Source organism: Ursus arctos, unplaced genomic scaffold (genome assembly GCF_023065955.2).
Source record: "Ursus arctos isolate Adak ecotype North America unplaced genomic scaffold, UrsArc2.0 scaffold_28, whole genome shotgun sequence".
NCBI classification, from domain to species: domain Eukaryota; kingdom Metazoa; phylum Chordata; class Mammalia; order Carnivora; family Ursidae; genus Ursus; species Ursus arctos.
In genome coordinates, this window is record NW_026622963.1 from 13,260,816 (window position 1) to 13,284,290 (window position 23,475).

The 23,475-nt window shown below is 44.4% G+C and overlaps 1 protein-coding gene across 3 annotated transcripts in view; it reads left to right on the top strand.

Moving 5' to 3' along the window:
- Positions 1-6,117: 6,117 nt before the first annotated feature.
- The window catches only part of OCA2 (OCA2 melanosomal transmembrane protein), a 442,347-nt gene continuing 424,989 nt past the window's right edge, over positions 6,118-23,475 (top strand). The window contains exon 1 of one of the 3 annotated variants that reach the window (XM_048221311.2): positions 6,118-6,256. The gene's annotated coding sequence lies outside the window, so the exon portion shown is untranslated. Of the gene's footprint in view, positions 6,290-23,475 lie in introns of all 3 variants that reach the window. The other 2 variants (XM_026510290.4, XM_057303788.1) reach the window with 2 other exon arrangements.

The window sequence follows — 23,475 nt, forward strand, 5'->3', positions numbered from 1 at the left end:
GTGCCTCTATTTGAACTTGTCCACCCTCCGCGCAACCACATGGCCACCTGCCTTGCTCTGCAGTTTATTCACTTGGTACACTCCATCCTTCAGATCCCAAATACAAACTCTAGGAGCCGGGGCTGGTTTTCTTGAGCATGACCCGGCCCTGGGACCAGGCCTGAGCGTAGAGCAGTGCAGGGTGGTTGTATGGTAGGTAGCCCCCGCTCCACCACTCGATTCATGACCTCAGGAGTGACCGCTGGCTCTGTTGTTGCTGGACACGGGGCCCGATTCTGACAGGTCCGCTTCTGGAAGAGACACGTCACCATCTACAGCGCTCGCCCCGGTGGCCGTTTGAGCATTAGAGAGTGTAGAGGCACTACCTGGCTGACAGGTGTTCAACAATGAACACTAAGGCAGGTTATTCATTTTCATCAGCCCAGAATACTCTCCAGCATCAAGGTGACCACTGGCTTCTGAGGTTGTTAACTAGAAACATCTGGGTTAATTAGAAATCTAGGGACACCAGAAGGAGCTTCCTGCGTCCACGTACATGTGAATTGTCCTGACTTGCAAAACTAGCCAAGATACTTTCATTTGGGGACAATGGAAGAGAATGGAGGAGTCTGAGGTATCGGCAACTGGGCTTCCACATGCTGGCTATTCAATGTGGGGCCAGGCACTGGGGTTGGGGCCTTCTCCACATTGGGTCTGCTAGCCCGGGCAGGTAGAGAACATGGAGTAGGAGACCCCTGGGGTTTCAGTCTGCTCTGTGGACTGGGGTCTTCTGATCCTTCCTGGCTCTTAATCTCAGTACAGCTCAGGCTTTAGCACTGCCAAGGCTGATTAATCACTCCCTTTTTTGTAGGTAAATTACTTTATGGCAAGGATCTCTGCTAGGACATGTCTCTTGGAAATCCCGATAGGCTCAGTAAGAAGGACATGAATCCTGGGCATGGAAGGGCTGGAGGCATGGCTCCTTCTGTGGGTGTGTCCACCTTGAGAGCCTAGGCTCTGCCCTGCCAGAGGTCCAGGGTGCCAGGCAGGCTGGCCAGGGCTTGTGCAGTCACTCAGACCCTCAGGAATAGGCCACAAGGGATTACCCACTCCCATGGTATTAGTCCTAGGTCCTTCCAACCACAGGGCCACCCACGGTGAACCTCTTCCCCTTTGCGGATCTGAAAGGGAGTCCACAACCATGAGACTTCTAACTCACTGCTCTCAGAAGGCACAGATAGATGTCCCAATACTGCCACCGCTCCCTGGCTGCAGGCTCACGAGGTGGGTCCCTGAGCTGTCTGCTTGAGTGCAGGAACATGGGTGGGGGGGTTGATGGTGGACCGTAGACGGTTTGAGAACTGGTTCCACTAGCCCTGCTACACTGCGGGGTCTTTTGGCCTGTGGATAGGTGAGCTCTGCTGTGTGCAACATGGGCCACATACTGTAAACTGCCATCAGGCCAAGAGTGGTCCCTGGCCTCCTGTACTTGGTCTTGCTGGCATGTCATAGTGGCCACAGGCATTTGGTGTCACTGTTGACCCTAGGAAGTTCCTTGTGTGGCATTGCTGTGACCCCAGCCCCAGCTTTACACTGTGCCGTGTGTGGGCATGCCCAGTGGAGGTACCAGTGCCTGGGTCCCTTTGCTATCCCTCCTCCTTTAGTTGGCTTGGATGGAAAGAGGCCCTTGGAGGGACCATAATTTCTCAAAGCAGTAGCATCCTACTCTCAGTGCAGGGCACAGGGAAACTTGTAGTTGACACACTGGTCCTAGTGGAGCCGGCACAGGTACAGGACCATGGGCATTGCCCCCTTGACTTACCAGGGCTGGAGTGGGCTAGATCTACTGCTGGTGGGGAGCCTCAGGGACACTGTCCTCATGGGTGAGCAGGTGTGAGGAGCAGGCCCTTTTCAGCCACAGGGAGCCCTGGCTGGTGGGCCCCACCCCAGCCACTTTTCAAAGATTTTTTTCCCCGTATACAATGGAATCTACACAATGAATTTTCCTTTAGCTCTGCACATTAAAAAATAGACTTTTATTAGAGCAATTTTATATTTATAACAAAATTGAGCAGCAGGTCCAGAGCTGTCCCATATACGTCTTGTTCCCACACATGCACTGCCCCCAGCAGAGTGGTACATTTGTTGCAACCGATGTATTTATCATTGTAGTTTCACACAGAACAGTTTTACTACCTTAAAAAATCCTCTGTGCTATGTCTACTTATCTTTCCCCTCCCCCCAAAACCCCTGATCTTTTTATTGTCTCCACAGTTTTGCCTTTTCCAGAATGTCATATGCTTGGAATCTTTTTTTTTATAATAATTTTTTATTATGTTATGATAGTCATCATACAGTCTATCCTTAGTTTTTGATGTAGTGTTCCATGGAATCTTTTAAGATTGGTTTCTTTCACTTATCAATGAATTTAAGGTTCCTTCGTGTCTTTTCATGGCTTGATAACTCATTTCTTTTTACTTGTGAATAATATTCCATTGTCTGAATATACTACAGTTTGTTTATGCACTCATCCACTGAGGGACATCTTGGTTCCTTCAAGTTTTGGCAATTATGAACAAAGCTGCTATAAATGTGTGTGTGCCGGTTTTTATGTATGTAAGTTTTGAACTCCCTGGGGTAAATAACAAGGAATGCAATTGCTAGGTTATATAGTAAAAGTATGTTTAGTTTTGTGAGAAACTTCCAAAGTGACCGTTTTGCATTTCCACCAGTAAAGAGGGTTCCTATTGCTTCACAGCTCATTACATTTAAAACTGCCTTTAAAGTGCGAACTTGAAGGCCAGAATTCCTCCCATCGCATCATGCCTTCGTTGTTCCCTTGCTGCATCCTTGGCTAGGATGCAGTCTGTGGTGACTTAAAATATGGCTCTAATGTTCTTTGACATTTTTCCTATCAAGAACTGGAGACTGAGTCCTTTCCTTTGAACCTGGTCTCTGTGACTGCTTGACCGGCAGAGTATGATGGAAGTGACAGCTGTCAATCCCGGGTACAGGGCTGAAGGAACTGGCGGCTTCCAATTCCTGTCCCTTGGGCCACTGCTGCCATGCTGGGAGGAAGTCCAAGAATCAGGGCAGAAACCACACAGTAGGGCAGGCCATCCCACAACAGAAATGAGTGAGGGCACCTCCCGATGCTTCCAGTCCCCAGTCTCAAGTTGCTTCCTGTCCTTTGTGCCTCCTTGACTGTACAGAGCCTCAGCTGAACTCTTTCCATGGTGCCTGAGTTCCAGACCCATGGCATCTGGGAGCATGATAAAATGGTTGTTGTTTTTGCCACTAAACTTGGGGTGGTTTTTTACACAGCAGTTGATAAAGGGAACCCATGTGAGTCTGCATTTGATTTTTCTTCTCAGGTCAATCTCTTGATTGGACTAAGAAGAAAGATGCCCTGGCTGTCTGCCCAGTGTCCCCTCTCTCCTACATCTCTTAGGGGTCAGCGAGGCTGGGCTAAGTTGAACCATCTGTGGGTGAACAGGATGTGGAGCCTATGCAGTCAGAGCAGGCAAAGGCTGGTGGCCAGAGAGGCCTGCCTGCATAGTGGGTGATCACAGGGACCTGAGGGAAGGTAGGATTCCCAAGGGGAGCTGCAGACAGATTTCCATGTGAAGTGAAGGTGGAAGTCTGGGTTGGAGATGGCTCTGAGTCACATCTGTCTGTTGAGGGTGAGAAGCCAGAGGCACTTCGCTGGATCACCCACAAACACGTAAAATATGCACATCCACACAGTATATAAAACCCACCACTACTTACATCACGTAAGCAAATGGATTTCATTACAGATATTTCAGAGTTTATACAGTCAAGTACCGTATACTTGAAAGGAGCCACCTTTACTCAGTCTTTATGTCTGATGCCGGTGATGCTCCTCTTTGCTAAGGCCATTTAGAAAGCTCCTATTTTTGGAGTTTCCCTCGGGAATTTCCCAAGTCATCCAAGAAAACTGTGCCTCTAGGGTTAGATTTTGGTGAAGTCTTCCTGCCCAGCTCAGGAATCACCACATCATTTCTGAGACTGTCCCCAATCACTTCTGACCGAAGAAATTCAGAACCTGTCCATGGAACAGCACCGGCACCATGAATTATGCTGTAGTTTCCAATAACATTATCTCCCTCCAATCCTCATTCTTAACTGCCCGAATCCCTAACTGGACCTGGCTTCAACAACCAAGAGGGTGGGTTAGCAATGACTAAGGAGCCCAGAGATGGAGGGCTTGAAACTTGGTCTAGCATGGAACCCTGCTCTCTGTGAGCTTTGTCACCATGTGGGTTGGGACATGTAGATGCCAATTCATGGCAGGGGTGGGATTTCTTCCCTAATTGGGGCCACATGCACTCATTCCTGGAGCAGGGATAGTTGATCCCACCACAAACATTTAACAGCTATGTAAAGAACATTAGGGGCTTGTGATGAAGGAGGAAGAAGGAAGCATGCAGTCAGCCCTGCTGGCCAGGCTGAGTCAGCAGGTGAACGTTAGTAACAGGTGTTAATAAACTATGTGTTTGGCCATAGTTGCCCTCCTTGTGCTTCGTGATCCTCTGGACCTGTCAGCCTGCACACCAAGGCTCCCCAGGTGTGGATACTATTCTGTAAGGATGGCAGTAACCATTTAGGGTGCCTGCACATTCATACTCTGGGCCCCTGTGACACTTTCTATCCTGTATTGGTCTTTCTTGAGGTGTTGGAAGAGGACGCTCAGGCTCAGGGATGAGTGTGGATGTGTCAGCATTTCTGCTGTGGTCACAGGCTCCACGGTGCCCTGCCCCACGTGAATGGAGTCACCAGGCACAGCACATGTGAGCTGTGTCCACACACGATGTGCCCAGTAATCTGACATGGGGTGTCTGAAGTGCCACACTGGACCTTATCTCAGACAACTTGGCTACTCTAGTGGTTGTGGCCAGCCCTGGGATTGCAGTGTGGCAATGCCCACTGTGCTGTAGGAGGCCCAGAGACCCCTTGGATCCTTGGACCTGCTCCTGGGTAACCTGACCACACCCTGTCCTTTGCAATGTGCTTGTTGCCAAGTCTATGCCTCCCAAAAACCTAGCATAGCTGGACTCCATAAAGAAACAATTCTCCCAGAGAGGTTTATAGAGACATTTCCCAGAAGGAGAACTTTTGGGGTTTGTCTGTTACATGGTAGAAGACCTAGGAGCCTCTGAACTCCTGCCAATCCTTGGGCAGTGACTGGGGGGCTAAGGCTCCACTTGAGCTGCCAGGCCCGTTGCAGACCTAGCTGTCTGTGTAACGTATATGTTTGTGTGTACCTCTGTGTGTCTTGTGTGTGTCTGTGCATGTATGTTGGTATGTGTGTATTTATGTGTCTTTGTGCCTGTTTATATTTCTGTGTGTGTCCCTGTTTCTGTGTGTGGTTAATATGTCTGTGTATAGTGTATGCTTGTGGTATGTGTGTGTGTGTCTGTGCAGTGTCTGTTCTGTGTCTATATGTGTGTCTGTATTTCCTTGTGCGTGTATGCTATTTATGTCTATGTGTGTGTAGTGTCTGTGTGGTGTGCATGTCTGTGTGTGTACTTAACTGTGTCTGTGTTTAGTTTGTGTGCCTGTGTGTCTCTGTGTCTGATGTGTCTATGCGTGTGTTTGTGTGTCTCCGTGTTTACGTCTCTTTGTGTGTGTTGTACGAGAGAAAGAGTGAGCTTTCCACAAATGTAACATTGGCCACAGCCCTAGGCCGGAGAGGGAACAGGCAATGAGAAAATAAGAGGAATGCTGGTCAGGCTTATTAGCAATAGCTGAGAACTCTTTAAATGCAGAAGAGAAAAAAGTAGGCAGAATAGTCACTCAGTTGACGTTTTCCTCATTCCTGCTCATAGGGAAAAACCTGTCACAGGTGCTTGGCTATCTTCTATAAACTAGACCCTGTAATGGACACAGCGAGCAGACACTATCAGCTTTCAGAGGGTCTGGCCTTTTACCAAGAGCCCTTTGTCTCCATTTCCTGAGTCTCCTGTAGCTCTTGGGGTGAGGGAGCCCCCATCTCCCAGTCCTGCGGGCTGCCCTGGGTGGGGGGGAGGGGTTGCTCGCGGTGACGTCTGTGGGCGTGGTCAGGCCGGGAGGCGCGGAGCAGGGCTCGCCCCGCCCACGTCCAGCGCCTGCAGAGAGTTTTTCATTCTCGGAGCATTGCTCTTTGCTCTCGAGCATTGCTCTCCACTCAGCGCTCCGAAGCTATCAGTTTGGACTTTACAACTTCACTTTTGTTGAGAAAGATCAAGTCTTCAGGCCAGTGGGGAGAGAGGAGGTGAGGAACCAACCTGTCTGTTCTGGGGAGCAGGTAGGGTTTTAATAATCCTGTGTTCAGTTGTTACTTTAGGGAGCAAGGAAAGTTCGTCTGTGGGGAAATGAGTAGTTGGTATGAGCACGGGGCGCTCACTCCCAAGCATTTTCTGGATTTGATGGGAGCAGCTCACGAAGAGGCAGGTTCCCAGGACAAACCGGGTGGGCCATGGGGATATTGGGTGGAGTTTGGACGTATTCAGCCAGCGAATGTTCTGCTTGAACTGCAGGGCGGCATCTGCTCCCACCGCTGGCTTCACACACACGTGAGCGCTAGTCAGGCGTTTCTGTGCAATGGAATGCACCAGGGGGGGGACATTAAATCCCCCAGAGGCTCTTTTTTTCACTGCGGCCACACACAGCGGAGTAAATGGATTTAATGTTGCTAGTTCCTTCCAAGGATATGGATATTAAGCACAAGCTTCCCTGTGTGTGGACATTTTTGTGTTTACAGACCCAGATCTGGGCCAGGGGTTCAGCAGGTGCCTGGCATTCCACCACACAGGACTGCTTGTGAAGTCCCCAGGTGACCCCCCAGGCACTGACTTAGGGATGTGACAACTCCACAATGTGCAGTGATCGTGAGGAAAAGCAAACAGGAGGCTGTTACAGTTGTGGGCAGTTGTTATCTCCTGAATACAAGGCAGTCCACTGTAACCTAAACCGCCTAGGAACTCCCATTCCTGAGGTTTGCTTATAGGGGTGGCATGGGGTCTGTGTCCAGGCTCCTGGGGCAGGACTTGTGGGCTGGGAGCTTGAATGCTCCTGGTGATACCAACTCTCATAATTGCTAATGAGGATTAAATCTCATTAAAAACAGCAGGTGAAAGCTCTAGATAAACTGTAAAGTACTGCACAAAAACTGCTTGTTATGCAATTTAATTTAAAAACTTTTGAGTACAGTTCACACCAGATGTAAAGTGGAAGTGATTTAGGAACATAAATTTTATTATACTGATGAAAAGCAAATACTGATACTGGTTTTGTTCTTTGAGAAGTTCATGACCTCTTTGAAGTTAGCTGAGGTCTGAGGAACATCAGGAATTATGGAGGAAAGGAGAGCCCTGGCTGGAGATTGCAGCAGTGCCTACACCTGGGACACCTGGGAAGGGTTCTATGCCAGAGGACATATGATCTGATGTGTATTTTGGAAAGACCACTGGATTGGGTGGTAGCTAGCTGAGTCCTGCCCACTGAGAGAGGGTGCAGCCAGGGTCCAGGGGCACGTCATAGGTAAAGGGTCTGCAGGGTGAGGACAGCCCTCAGGCTCCGGGTTTGTGAGCACTTTTGAGACACCAGGGGAGACAAGAAGGCAGCTGCACATAGTGACCTAGGCTGCAGAGGGGAGCTTGGGGACATCACCTGTCCACCAGAGAGATCTAAGCCTCTTGGGAAAGGGAAGAGGAGTAGAGCCTTTTAACTCCAGGGTGTGGGGGAGAGGGTGGGGTTGGGGGGAGGGTTGGGGTGCTGTGGGGAGAGGTTGGGCCTGCAGTGGAGACATGTAAGGCCAGAGAAAGGGAAGGATAACGTAGTGGCTCAGAGGAGGTGGCCTGCAGAGGACGGCTCCACAAGTTCTCCCTCTTCCCTGTATATTGGAGGTAGAAGAGCCCCCACAGACCAGGTCTCTCTGCTTAGCTCCTGTGGGCGGCTGCACCACCTTGCCGAGGCACTTTTACTGTGCGTCCTGGGATGCCCCCTGACGCACCCTTGGGGAGCGGGCTCCTCCACACAGTCGCCCACGCACTGGGCACTGGTGCTGCCTGAGTGACCCAGTCCTGCACGCGGTGGGGCCCGACTTCTCCGGCCACTCGGTGGTGCCGCACTGCTGTGGTTTCGGTGCCCCAGCCGGATGTGCCCTGCGAAGCAGGAGGCACGCTCCATGGGAGACGGTAGTGAGGACTCGCCCCAGGGCAAGTCTGTTTTTTGAGGGGCAAAGGACGGTTTCAAACTGGTTTGCAGGTTGGACGAAAGTCAACAACACAGCAACACAGGAATAAGGGGAACAGCCTGAAGTGCAGGTAGAAGAGACGGCCTTTCCCTCGAATGGGGGCTGGCGGCAGGGCCTGGCGCAAGGCAGGGGGCAGTCGTGGGCGGCCCACTTCCAGACTGCAGCAGGGTGGCACTGCCCCTGGAGGCCTCGTGGGCGTGCTTTTGAGCACAACCCACTTGTTACCTTCCCTGGGCGCAGCACAGGAAGGGCAACTCTCGTCACAGGCTAGGAGACTATTTAAAAGGAGAGCATAAAAGGGCAAACAATGCTAGAAGCTTCTACCCAAGTTCACATGTTGCAAATCCCGCCTGAAGGGATACAGGGTCAGAGTGTGCGCTGGCCTGGTGTGGGGCAGTGTGCTACTCACTGCAGAGACACATGAGCCTTTTCGCGGAGCGAGCTGAGAAGGAGGCTAACCCCGGGGCCACCCGCTAGGGGCTGTGCCTGCTCCTTTTCCGACTTCATCAACTAGAAAAAGTGCAGTGAACTCAGACACCTCTGACGAGCCCCGCCCCCACAGACGGCCACGCCCCTGCAGACACAGACCCTACTGCAGGAGCACCCAGCTCCCAGAGCCAAGACCCTGCAAACGTTACCTGCAGAGGCAGCCACACCCCTGGAGGCACCGCCCCCTGAACAGCTCTGAACTGTGAAGCTTTGGATGTGGGTAGTGCTTAACGTGGAAAGGAACATTGGATGACTGGAGTGTTTTCTTAGGACCTTAGACTATCCACAAGAGGAAACCATTAGCTGCGGAATGATTTCTTGTTAAGAGTCTCACAGCAGCCAATATACATTTTTTCTTCTTCTCTTTTCATTATTGTATAATGTCAAGTGATTAAAGAACCTGAAGGAAAGTGTCCTTAAAATTTATGAAGGTACCGTATTCCAAATTGGCATGCCTGTGCAGGGAACGGCACCGAATCCTCAGGACAGGAGGCATTGCAGTGTGCCGAAAAGACAGTTGTTTAGGTGCAGCTTGCTGGACTGAGGGGCACCGAGAGCAGGTTCCTGGGACCCCTGTCGTACTCATGCTTCCTGTCCCTCATGCCTCCAGCCCATTTGCACCAAACCTGAGCTCTGCTCCATAATGTCAGCAAACTCTAGCTGCCTGCAAAACCCCAGCCAAGTTCTGCTGTCAAGAGCTATCAGAAGGGGCTGAGGGTGCCCAAGCTTGGCTGTACCATCTGGGAACACAGCTCACAGATCTCCCCCCTTTGTTACATCCCCTCAATTGTCTAGTCATACCCTCAGGTCAGAGCAACTAACAACAACTGCTGGACCACGTTGAGAAGGGCCCAAAGGCAGAATTCCATTCCCTCCTCAGTAGGGGCAGATGTTGGAGCCTGTTCCCCTTGTGCACTGAGTCCTGGCCTCTGGCCACCCTTGAACCCAGACCTCTCCTCCCAATGAGCTCCTCCCCGTGCTGTGGGCACATTTGCAGGAGGAGCAGCAAGGCGAAACAGCATGACTGACGCAGGGTTGGTGAGCTTCAGCTATGCCTCCAGGGAAGGCATGGGTAGGGTGTCAAGTCTGTGGCAGGACAGACCAAGCCCTTGGCAGGAGGGGCCTAGGTAGGTCTTGTAGGACCTGGAGGGATGGGAAAGTGCTGCTACAAGACTGCTGGGGAAGGAAGCAGAGCCAGAGGACAGACACATTCAGGACCAGGTGGGAAGACAGGAGTATTCCACGGGGTTTGAAATGTCAGCCATAATATCTATATTTTTCTAAACATTGGTGGCAATTTGGTCCTTTTGGTATGAATCTTTCTCAGAAGGAAAGGCCTGGGCTCAGACATGGTGGAGGCTGGGCTGGCAGAGGGGCCCTGCCCTTGTGTTACCACTCAGACCTCACATAGTGGCTCTCCCACCTCTGTCCCTGCTTAGGACACAACTGCATCCAGGGTCTCAGGGGGTGCAGCTCCTCTGCTGACTGCATCTGTCCCAGTCTGAGCTCAGCCCAATGCTCAGGGCAGGCTCTGTGGAATCTTTAGGGGTGAGCCCCAGGCATCTCTCTGCAAGTCAGACATATTGGGCTCAGTGGGGAGAGGCCAGGCTGAGACTGTGGGTCCCAGAAAAGTACAGCCACAGAGTGGGGTGCTGGGGGTGTTCCCAGAGGTTAGTCCATGGGCTACAATGTTGGGAGAGTCTTCCCAGAGGATGGGCTGTGGCCTGGGATACTCGGGGGGGGGCATTTCTAGAGGATGGGTTGGGGTCCTCAGAGGACAGATTGTGGGCTGGAGTGTTGGAAGGTGTTCTGAGAGAGTGGTCCATGGGCTGGGGTGTTGGGGTTCCCCCAGAGGACAGACTGTGGGACTGGAGTGTTCCAGCCACCTGCGGGAAAATTAATGATGAGGTGCAAGCAGCAGGATTTGAGATATGCTTAGAAGAAATGGATCAGAAAGGTAAGAGAAAAAGACCTCTGGGTGAGCAGAGCCCTTTGTGACCCTGAGAAGGTGGCCGGGGAACTGGCTGAACAAGAGCAGAGGACTGGGCAGAGCTGAGCCAGGGCACAGAGTTCACCATGGGTGGGAGACTCAGCTCAGAGCTAGCTGGGTCAAAAGATAGACATCTTCAGAGAGTGGCCAGTATTTAAAGCGTAGACTGAGATCTTCTAGGGAGGGTGGGTCTAGGGTAGAGGCTGGGAAGAGTGGAAGGAGCCAGCAAAGGAGAATGAGGAAGAGCTAGAGCCTCAGTGAGCCCTGAGACTTAAAGAGAAGGCTGTGCAGGGAAGGCTGCTGAGAACCCGAGAAAGGGCCAGAGCTTCTACGTTATCAGAGGTGGCCCTGACTAGATTGTTTCCCATCAGGTTGAGGGGACATGAGGTTGGTTGAAGCGGGTTCAAGAAAGAAAGAAAGGGGAAGTGAATACAGTGTTTTTGAGAAGTTGTGCTATAAAGGGCAGGAGAAATATTGGGTAGTGGCTGGAAAACTCTGTGAAGAAAGATTAAATTTTTTATTCTGAGGTAGATTTACATGTTTCTTTTACCCAGTTGCCTCCAATGGTAACATCTTGCAAAATTATGGTACAATATCACAACCAGGATATTCATATCGACACAGTCAAGATAGAATTTCCATCACTGCAAGGACCCCCCTCATGTAGCCCTTTTGCAGCCACACCCACAGCCCTTCTGCCTGCACCACCTGCTTCACCCCGAGCAACCGCTAATCTGTTCTCCATCTCTGTAACTTTGTTATTTCAAAAATGCTGTGCATAGGGAATCATACAGAGTATAGCCTTTTGGGTTTTGCCTTTTTTTTTTCCCCCACGGTGCTTTCACTCTGTAGATCCATGCAAGTTGTTGCACATATCACTAGTTGTGCCTTTCTAAGGGTAAGGAGGATTCCATGGTATAGATGTACTATAGTTCGGCTAACCACTCATCCATTGACAAACTTTTCCAGTTTTGGACGATTATGGATAGAGCTGCTGAGAACATTCATGTACAGGTTTTTGTGTGAACATATGTTTCATTTATCTGCTGGGATAAATGTCCAGGAGGACAATTGCTAGGTTAATTGCTAGGTTGTATGGTTACGTTTTAAGAAACTGTCAAACTGCTTTCTAGAGGGTCTATACTGTGTTATATTCCCACTAGCACTGTGTGAGAGGTCCAGTCTCTACATCCTCTGTCAGCATTTGCTGTTGTCTCTATTTTTTTCATTTTAGCTGTTCTCAATAAGTGTGTAGTGATATGTCATTATAGTTTTAATTTGCATTTCCCTAATGGCTAATGATGTTGAACATTTTCTCATGTGCTCATTTACTATCTGTATATCCTCCTAAGTGAAGTGATTCTTCTTGTCTTTGCACTTTTTCTCATTTGGTATTTGTTTAATTTTTCAATTTTTCTTACTGTTGAGTTTTGAGAATTCTTTATTATTATTATTATTAGAAATATATTTTTAAAATTTCAGTATAGTTAACATACGGTGTTATGTTAGTTTCATTTGTACAATGTAGTGATTCAACAATTCCACACATCATCCTGTGCTCATCATGACAAGTGTACTGCTTAATCCCCATCATCTATTTCACCCACCCCCTCAATCCTCTCCCCTCTGGTAACCATCAGTTTGTCTCAATAGTTAAGAGTCTTTTTCTTGGCTTGTCTATGTCTCTTCTTTCTCTCTCTCCCTCTCTCTTTTTCCCCCTTTGCTCATTTGTTTTGTTTCTTAAATTCCACATATGAGTGAAATTACATGGTATTTATCTTTCTCTGACTGACTTATTTCATTTAGCATATACTCTCTAGCTGCATCCATGTTGTTGCAAATGGCAAGATTTCTTTCTTTTTTATGGCTGAATAATATTACATTGTATATATACTACTTTTTTATCCATTCGTCTATAGATGGACACTTGGGCTGCTTTCATAATTTGTTCTATTTTAAATAATGTTGCTATAAACACTGGGGGTGTGTGTATCCCTTTGAATTAGTGTTTTTGTGTTTTTTTGGTAAATAACTAGTAATGTGATCACTGAATCATAGGGTAGTTCTATTTTTAACTTTTTGAGGAAACTCCATACTGTTTTCCTGAGTGGTTGCACCAGTTTACATTCCCACCAACAGTGCCGGAAGGTTCCCCTTTGTCTACAGCATCACCAACACTTGTGGTTTCTTGTGTTGTTGATTTTAGCCATTCTGACAGATGTGAGGTGATATCTCATTGTAGTTTTGATTTTTATTTCTCTAATGATGTGTAATGTTGGACATCTTTCATATGTCTGTTAGCTGTCTGGATGTCTTCTTTGAAAAAGAAAGATATTTACAAGGATATTTACAAATATCTTCTCCCATTCTCTAGGTTGCCTTTTAGTTTTGTTGATTGTTTCCTTTGCTGGGCAAAAGGTTTTATTTTTATGTAGTCCTGATAGTTTATTTTTACTTTTATTTCCTTTTCCTCAAGAGATATATCTAGAAAAATGTTCCTTTAGCCGATGTCAGAGACATTACTGCCTGCGTTCTCTTGTGGGATTTTTATGGTTTTAGGTCTCAAATGTAGGTCTTTAATCCATTTTGAATTTGTTCTGTGTATGGCATAAAGAAGTCGTCTAGTTTCATTCTTCTGCACGTAGCTGACCAGTTTTCCCAACACCATTTGTTGAAGAAACTGTCTTTTCCCCATTACATATTATTTCTTGCTTTGTTGAAGATTAATTGGCCATATGATTGTGGGTTTACTTCTAGGTTGTCTATTCTGTTGCATTGATCTATGTGTCTGTTTTTGTGCCAGTACCATACTGTCTTGATGACTGCAGCTTTGTAATAGAGCTTGAAATTCAGAATCGTGATGCCTCCAGTTTCGTTTTTCTTTTTCAGAAAATCTTTGGGTATTGAGGGTCTTTTGTGGTTCTGTACAAATTTTAGGATTGTTTGTTCTAGCTCTGTGAAAAATGCTGATTGTATTTTGATAGGGATTGCATTAAATCTGTGGATTGCTTTGGGTAGTATAGAAATTTTTAACAATGTTTGTTCTCCCAATCCATGAGCATGGAATGCTTTTCCATGTTTTTGTGTCCTCTTCAGTTTCATTCATAAGCATTCTGTAGTTTTCAGAATACAAATCTTTTACCTCTTTAGTTAGGTTTATTCCTGGGTATCTTATGGTTTTTGGTGCAATTGCAAATGAGATCAATTCTTTGATTTCTTTTTCTGCTGTTTTCATTATTAGTGTATAGAAATGCAACAGATTTCTGCACATTGATTTATATCCTGCAACTTTGCTGAATTCATGTATGAGTTCTAGTACTTTTTTTTTTTTCTGGTGGAGTCTTTTGGGTTTTCTACATAGAGTATCATGTCGTCTGCAAATAGTGAAAGTTTGACTTCTTCCTTGCCAGTTTGGATGCTTTTGATTTATTTTTGTTATCTGGCTGCTGAGGCTAAGACTTCCAGTACTATGCTAAATAGTAATGGTGAGAGTGTACACCCTTGTCTTGCTCATGACTGTTGGGGAAAGGCTCTCAGTTTTTCTCCATTGAGGATAACATAGCTGTGGGTTTTTGTATATGGCCTTTATGATGTTGCGGTATGTTCCCTCTATCCCTACTTTGTTGAGGGTTTTAATCAAGAAAAGATGCTGTATTTTGTCAAATGCTTTTTCTGCATCTATTGGCAGGGTCATATGGTTCTTATTCTTTCTCTTATTAATGTGGTGTGTCACATTGGTTGATTTGCAAATGTTGAACCACCCCAGGATCCCAGAAATAAATTCCACTTGATCATGGTGAATAATTCTTTTAATGTACTGTTGAATTCTTGGGGCACCTAGGTGGCTCAGTTTGTTAAACATCTGCCTTTGGTTCAGGTCATGATCGTGGAGTCCTGGAATCAAGCCCTGGCTCCCTGTTCAGCAGGGAGTCTGCTCCTCCCTCTGCCCCTCCCACTGCTTGTGCTATCTCTCTCAAATCAATCAATCAATCAATCAATCAATCATCAATCAATCAAATCTTTTAAAAATGTACTGTTGAATTCGATTTGCTAATATTTTATTGAGAATTTTTGCATCCATGTTTATCAGAGACATTGGCCTGTAATTCTCCTTTTTAGTGGGGTCTTTGTCTGGTTTTGGAATCAAGTTAATGCTGGCTTTGTAGAATGAGTTTGAAAGTTTTCCTTCCATTTCTATTTTTTGGAACTTTTTCAGAAGAATAGGTATTGCTTCTTTAAAGGTTTGGTAGAATTCTTCTGGAAAACCATCCGGCCATAGACTATTGTTTGTTGGGAGAATTTTGATTACTGATTCAATGTCTTTGCTGGTTATAGGTCTGTTCAAATTTTCTATTTATTCCTGTTTCAGTTTTGGTAGCTTGTAGGTGTCTAGGAATTTGTCCATTTCTTCCCTATTGCCTAGTTTCTTGGCATATACTTTTTCATAGTATTCTCTTAAAATTGTATTTCTGTGGTGTTGGCTGTGATCTCTTTTCTTTCATTCACGATTTTATCTATTTGGGTCCTTCCTCTTTTTTTTTTTTCATAAGTCTGGCTAGGGGCTTGTCAATTTTATTAATTCTTTCAAAGAACCAGCTCCTGCTTATTGTTCTTTTTTTTTTTTTAATTTCTATATCATTGATCTGCTCTACTCTTTATATTTCCCTTCTTCTGCTGGCTTTACACTTTATTTGTTCCTTGTCTAGCTCCTTTAGGTGTGAGGTAAAGTTGTGTATTTGAGACTTTTCTTGCTTCTTGAGGTGGGCCTGTACTGCAATATACTTCCCTTTTATGACTGTCTTTGCTACATCTGAAAGGCTTGGACTGTTGTATTTTCATTTTTATTTTCTTCCATGTATTTTTTTCATTTCTTCTTTAATTTCCTGGTTAACCCATTCATTCTTTTTTTCCTTTTTCCTTTTTTTTTTTTTCCCTCTTCTTTTACAAACCTTTGTTTGAGGGCCTGACTTTCAATAGATCACAGCATGGGAACTGCCTTGCTACATACAAAACCCGGATCCAGAAGCAGGTTGTCTACAAATGGTTTAGCACCAGGTTCCCCATGAACATGTGTTGCATGATGGGTGAGGGGGCAGCCCCCTTTCTGGCCGCACCCTGTTTCCCATATTCAGCCTTTAGTAGGATCTTCTTTAACCTCCATGTATTTGTGGTCTTTCCAAATTTTTTCTTATGGTTGACTTCAAGATTTGTAGTTCTGTGGTCTGATAATATGTACAGCATGATCTGTCTTTTTGTATTTGTTGAGGGCTGATTTGTGACCTAGTATGTGATATATTCTGGAGAATATTCCATGTGCACTAGAAAAGAATGCGTAGGGACACATGGTTGGCTCAATTGGTTAGGACTTAGACTCTTGATTTTTGGCTCAGGTCACCATGTCAGGGTCGTGGAATGGAGCCCCATGTTGGGCTCTGCACTCAGCAGGGAGTCTGCTTGAGATTCTCTCTCTCCCACTTCGTCTGCCCCTTCCCCCTACATGCTCTATCTTTCTCTCTCTAAAACGAATAAATAAACCTTAAAAAAGGAAAAGAATGTGTATTCTGCTGCTTGAGGATGAAATGTTCTGAATATGTCTGTTAAGTCCATGTGGTCCAGTGTGTCATTTAAAGCCATTTTTTTCTTGTTGGTTTTCTGCTTAGATGATCTGTCCATCGCTGTAAGTAGGGCGTTAAAGTCCCCTACTATAACTGTATTATTATCAGTGAGTTTCCTTATGTTTTTTATTTACTGATTTCATTCATTTGGGTGCTCCCACATTGGGGGAATAAATATTTACACTTGTTAGATCTTCTTGATGACCCTTTAATTATGATATAATGCCCTGTCTCATCTCTTGTTACAGTCTTTGGTTTAAAACCTTGTTTGTCTGATGTAAGTATGGCTACTCTGGATTTTTTAAAAAAATTATGTTCAGTTAGCCAACATATAGTGCATCATTAGTTTTTGATGTAGTGCTCAATGATTCATTATTGCATATGTCATTCAGTGCTCATCACAACACATGCCCTCCTTAATGCCCGTCACACAATTAACACATCCCCCCAACCCCTTACCTTTTGTAACCCTCAGTTTTTTCCCCAGAGCCCAGAGTCTCTCATGGTTTGTCTCCCTCTCTGATTTCTCCCCCTTCAGTTTTCCCTCCCTTCCTCTATGGTCCTCTGTGCTATTCCTTATGTTCCACATATGAGTGAAACCATTTGATAATTGTCTTCCTCTGCTTGACTTATTTCACTTAGCATAATCCCCTTCAGTTCCATCCATGTTGATGCAAATAGTGGGTATTCATCCTTTCTGATGGCTGAGTAACATTCCATTGTATATATGCACCACATCTTCTTTATCCATTCATGTGTTGAAGGGCATCTCGGCTCCTTCCACAGTTTGGGTATTGTGGACATTGCTGCTATGAACATTGGGGTGCATGTGCTATGAACTGCTATGAACATTGGGGTGCAAATGGCCCTTCTTTTCACTACATCTGTATCTTTGGGGTAAATACCTAGTAGTGTGATTGCTGGATCATAGAGTAGCTCTATTTTTAACATCTTGAGGAACCTCCACACAGTTTTCCAAAGTGGGTGTACCAACTTGCATTCCTACCAACAGTGTAAGAGGGTTCCCCTTTCTCCACATCCTCTCCAACATTTGTTGTTTCTTGCCTTGTCCATTTTTGCCATTCTAACTGGCGTAAGGTGGTATCTCAATGTGGTTTTGATTTGTATTTCCCTGATAGCTAATGATGTTGAACATTTTTTCAATGTCTGTTAACCATTTTTATGTCTTCTTTGGAGAACTGTCTGTTCATGTCTTCTGCCCATTTCTTGACTGAATTATTTGTTTTTTGTGTGTTGAGTTTGAGAAATTCTTTATAGATTTGGACACTACCCTTTATCTGTAATGTCATTTGCAAATGTCTTCTCCCATTCCATGGGTTGCCTCTTTGTTTTGTTGACTGTTTCCTTTTCTGTGCAGAAGCTTTTATCTTGATGAAGTCCCCAAAATTCATTTTTACTTTTGTTTCCCTTGCCTTTAGAGATGTATTTTCAAAGAAGTTGCTGTGGCTGATGTCAAAGGGGTTACTGCCTATGTTTTCCTCTACAATTTTGACAGATTCCTGTCTCACATTTAGGTCTTTCATCCATTTTGAGTTTATATTTGTGTATGGTGTAAGAGGATGGTTGAGTTTCATTCTTCTGCATGTGGCTGTCCAATTTTCTCAGCACCATTTACTGAAGAGACTGTCCTTTTTTTCCACTAGATGTTTTTTTCCTGCTTTGTCGAACATTAGTTGACCATAGAGTCGAGGGTCCATTTTTGCAATCTCTATCTGTTCCATTGATCTATGTGTCTGTTTTTGTGCAAATACCATGCTGTCTTGGTGATCACAGCTTTGTAATATTGCTTGAAGTCAGGCATTGTGATGCCCCCAGCTTTGTTTTTCTTTTTCAACATTCCTTTGGCAATTTGGGGTCTTTTCTGGTTCCATACAAATTTTAGGATTGTTTGCTCCAGCTCTGTGAAAAATGTCAATGGTATTTTGATAGGAATTCCATTGAAAGTGTAGATTGCTCTGGGCAGCATAGACATTTTCACCATATTTATTCTTCCAATCCATGAGCATGGAATATTTTTCCATCTCTCTGTGTCTTCCTCAATTTCTTTCATAAGTGTTCTGTAGTTTTTAGAGTATAGATCCTTCACCTCTTTGGTTAGGTTTATTCCTAGGTATCTTATGGTTTTAGGTGCTATTATAAATGGACTATATTCCTTAATTTCTCTTTCTTCAGTTGCATTGTTAGTGTATAGGAAAGCAACTGATTTGTGTGCATTGATTTTTGTATCCTGCCACATTGTTGAATTGCTGTATGAGTTCTAGTAATTTTGGGGGTGGAGTCTTTTGGGTTTTCCACATAAAGTATCATGTCATCTGCAAAGAGAGAGTTTATCTTCTCTTTGCCAAATTGATGCCTTTTCTTTCTTTTTGTTGTCTGATTGCTCTAGTACTATGTTGAACAATATGGTGAGAGTGGACATCCTTGGTGTGTTCCTGACCTTAAGGTCAGGTTCCTGTGGGCTTTTCATTGATGGATTTTATGAAATTGAGGAATGTACCCTCTATCCCCACACTCCAAAGAGTTTTAATCAGGAAAGGGTGGTGTATTTTGTTAAATACTTTTTTTTAAATCAATTGAGGGGATCATATGGTTCTTGTCTTGTCTTTTATTAATGTGCTCTATCACATTGACTGATTTCTGACTGTTGAGCCACACTTTCATCCCAGGAATAAATCCCACCTGGATGGGAGTGCTGAATAATCCTGGATATCCTGGTGGATAATCCTTTTAATGTACTGTTGGAGCCTATTGGCTGGGATTTTGTTGAGTATTTTGTCATCCATGTTCATCAGAGATATTGGTCTGTAATTCTCCTTTTTGATGGGATCCTTGTCTAGTTTTGGGATCAGAGTACTGTTGGCCTCATAAAATGAGTTTGGAAGTTTTCCTTCTATTTCTATTTTTTGAAGCAGCTTCAGTAGAATGGGCATGATTTCTTCTTTAGAAGTTTGGTGGAATTCTCCTGGGGAGCCATCTGGCCCTGGACTCTCGTTTCTTGGGAGGCTTTTGATCACTGCTTCAATCTCATTACTGGTTATTGGTCTATTCAGAAAATCTATTTCTTCCTGTTTCAGTCTTGGTAGTTTATAGGTTTCCAGGAAGGCATCCATTTCTTCCAGGTTGCTTTGTTTGTTGGGATATAATTGGTGGTAATAATTTCAAATAATTGTTTCTCTTTCCTTGGTGTTAGTTGTGATCTCTCCCCTTTCATTCATGATTTTATTAATTTGGGTCCTTTCTCTTTTCTTTTGGATAAGTTTGGCCAGAGGTTTATCAGTCATTAATTCTTTCAAAGAACCAGCTTTTAGTTTCGTTGATCTGTTATACTGTTTTTCTGGTTTCTGTTTCATTGATCTCTGCTCTAATCTTTATTATTTCTCTTCTCCTGCTGGTTTAGGTTTTATTTGCCATTCTTTCTCCAGCTCCTTTAGGTGTAAGGTTAACTTGTGCATTTGGGATTTTTCTATTTTTTTGTGAGGCTTGGATGGCTATGTATTTCCCCCTTAGGACAGCCTTTTCAGTATCCCATAGGTTGTGGACTGAAGTGTTTTCATTCTCATTAGTTTCCATGAATTGTTTAAGTTCTCCTTTAATTTCCTGGTTGACCCAATCATTCTTGAGCAGGATGCTCTTTAACTTCCAAATGTTTGAATTCCTTCCAAATTTCTTGTGGTTGAGTTCCAGTTTCAAGGTATTGTGGTCTGAAAATCGGCAGAGAATATTCTCAGTCTTTTGGTATCAGTTGAGACCTGATTTGTGACCCAGTATTTGGTCTATTCTGGAGAAAGTTCCATGTGCACTCGAGAAGAATGAGTATTCTGTTGTTTCAGGATGGAATGTTCTGTATATATCTACGAAGTCCATCTGGTCCAACATGTCATTCAAAGCTCTTGTTTCCTTGTTTATCTTCTGCTTGGATGATCTGTCCATTACTGAGAGTGGAGTGTTGAGGTTTCCTACTATTAATGGATTATTATCAATATGATTCTTTATTTTGGTTAACAGTTGTCTTATGCAGTTGGCTGTTCCCATGTTGGGGGCATAGATATTTACAATTGTTAGATCTTCTTGTTGGATAGACCCTTTAAGTATGATATAGTGTCCCTCTACAACTCTTTCTACTGTTTTTAGTTTAAAATCGAATTTGTCTGTTATGAGGATTGCTTCCCCAGCTTTCTTTTGAGGCCCCTTAGCATGGTACATAGTTCTCCACCCCTCACTTTCAATCTGGAGGCATCTTTAGGTCTAAAATGGGTGTCTTGTCAACCACATATAGATGGGTCCTGCTTTTTTATCCAATCTGAAACCCTGTGTCTTTTCATGGGAGCATTCAGCCCATTTGCATTCAGAGGAACTATTGAAAGACATGAATGTAGTTCCATTGTATTGCCTGTAACGTCCCTGTTTCTATAGATTTTCTCTGTTTCTTTCTGGTCTATGTGACTCTTGGGGTCTCCCTTCCCTTACAAAATCCTCCTTAATATTTCTTACATGGCTGGCTTGCTGGTCTCATGTTCTTTCAGATTCTGCCTGTCCTGAAATGTCTTTATCATCCTACCCATCCTGAATGACAGCCTTGCTGGATAAAATGTTCTTGGCTGCATGTTCTTTTCATTTAGTACCCTGAATATGTCTTGTCAGCCCTTTCTGGCTTGCCAGGTCTCTGTGGACAGGTCTGATGTTATTCTGATGTTCCTCCATCCATATGGAAGGAACCTCCTCTCCCTCGCTATTCTTGGGATTCTTTCCTTGGCTGTAAAATTTGGAAGCTTCACTATTATAGGTTGGGGTGTTGATCCCTTTTTATTGATTTTGGTAGCAATCCTCCCTGCCTCTTGGACTTGAATGCTTGTTTCTTTTCCCAGATTAGGGAAGTTCTCAGCTACGATTTGCTGAAATATACCTTCTAGCCCTCTTTGTCTCTGCACACCCTCAGGAATCCCAATAATTTTTTTTTTCTCCAGAATCCTAATTCTGTTTTTATTTATTTATTTATTTTAATTTTATTTTTTTTAATGATTTTTTATTATATTATGTTAGTCACCATACAGTACATCCCCGGTTTCCGATGTAAGGCTCGATGATTCATTAGTTGTGTATAACACCCAGTGCACCATGCAATACGTGCCCTCCTTACTACCCATCACCGGTCTATCCCATTCCCCCACCCCCCTCCCCTCTGAAGTCCTCAGTTTGTTTCTTATAGTCCATAGTCTCCCATGTTTCATTCCCCCTTCTGATTACCCCCCCTTTCTTTATCCCTTTCTTCCCCTACTGATCATCCTAGTTCTTATGTTCCATAGATGAGAGAAATCATATGATAGTTGTCTTTCTCTGCTTGACTTATTTCACTTAGCATTATCTCCTCCAGTGCCGTCCATGTTGTAGCAAATGTTGAGAACTCGTTCTTTCTGATAGCTGAGTAATATTCCATTGTATATATGGACCACAAATTCTTAATCCAGTCATCTGTTGAAGGGCATCTCGGCTCCTTCCACAATTTAGCTATTGTGGACATTGCTGCTATGAACATTGGGGTGCATATGGCCCTTCTCTTCACTACGTCTGTATCTTTGGGGTAAATACCCAGTAGTGCAATGGCTGGATCATAGGGTAGCTCAATTTTTAACTTTTTAAGGGACCTCTACACTGTTTTCCAGAGTGGCTGTACCAACTTGCATTCCCACCAACAATGTAGGAGAGGAATCCCAATAATTCTGATATTGGAACTTTTCATGGTATCATTAATCTCTCCAACCCTTTTCTCTTGTGCTACTAGTAGCCTATCTCTGTTTTCCTCAACTTCCTTCCTTTCCATCAGCTTATCTTCTAGATCACTAATTCTCTCTTCTACCTCATGTACCCTGGCTGTTAGAGTATCCAGTTTAGACTGCATCTCATTCGTAGCATTTTTTAGTTTGGCCTGATTTGATCTCATTTCTGCTCTTAGAGATTCTATATTGTCACTAATGCTTTTTAAAGCTAAGCTATTGACTTTATGATTCCTATCCTGAATTCTATGTCTGACATCTTGCTTATATTCATATCCATTAGTTTGTGGGAGAGGACATTTTCTCTGGTTCTTTTCTGTATTGAGAGTTCCTCCTCCTAGTCATTCTGTTGAGGGATGGTTGAGTGAATGAGCAGAGTCCAAAATATCAACCAAGACCCAAGCAATATGCACCTTAGCAAAATCCGGCATTGTCAGAAGCCACCACCGAAAAATAAATCCAAAATGAAACACAAGAATAAAGTTAAAAGACTAAGAAAAATTAAAAAAAGGGGAGAGGGGAAGGGGGTCTATAATCTCTCAGTGTGGAGAAAAAGGGTGTTTTAGTTATTACTGGGTGTTTTTTGGTCTGTTTGTTAGAGGACACTACTTCCCAAAATTACAAGGAAAGTAAAACTTTTATATATATATATAAAAAAGTTGAATAGTGAAAGAAAAACTACAATAAAGTGTATAACTATAAAGAATATAAGTTTGAAAAGATACAAGTTTAAAAGCTACTATGGGGGGGAGGAGTTAAGATGGTGGAGGAGTAGGGGTCCCCTTGTTCAGCTGATCCCCTGAGTCGAGCTGGATAGGTACCAGACCATCCGGAATACCCAAGGAATCAGCCTAAGATGCAGGAAGATACAAGAGCAGGGGCGCCTGGGTGAGCACAGCGGTTAAGCGTCTGCCTTCGGCTCAGGGTGTGATCCCAGCGTTATGGGATCGAGCCCAACATCAGGCTCCTCTGCTATGAGCCTGCTTCTTCCTCTCCCACTCCCCCTGCTTGTGTTCCCTCTCTCACTGTCCGTCTCTATCCTGTCGAATAAATAAATAACATCTTAAAAAAAAAAAGCCCCAAGAGTGATAGAGAACAGAAAGTCACAATCTATAGAAACAAAGACTTTACTGGCAACATGACATCATTAAAATCATAATTCTCAATAATCAGTCCAATGTAAATGGCTTAAATGCTCCCATAATGCCACAGGGTTGTAGATTGGATAAAAAGACATGATCCATTCATTTGCTGTCTAGAAGAGACTCATTTTGAACCTAAAGATACATCCAGACTGAAAGTGAAGGGATGGAAAACCATTTTTCATGCCAATGGACCTCAAAAGAAAGC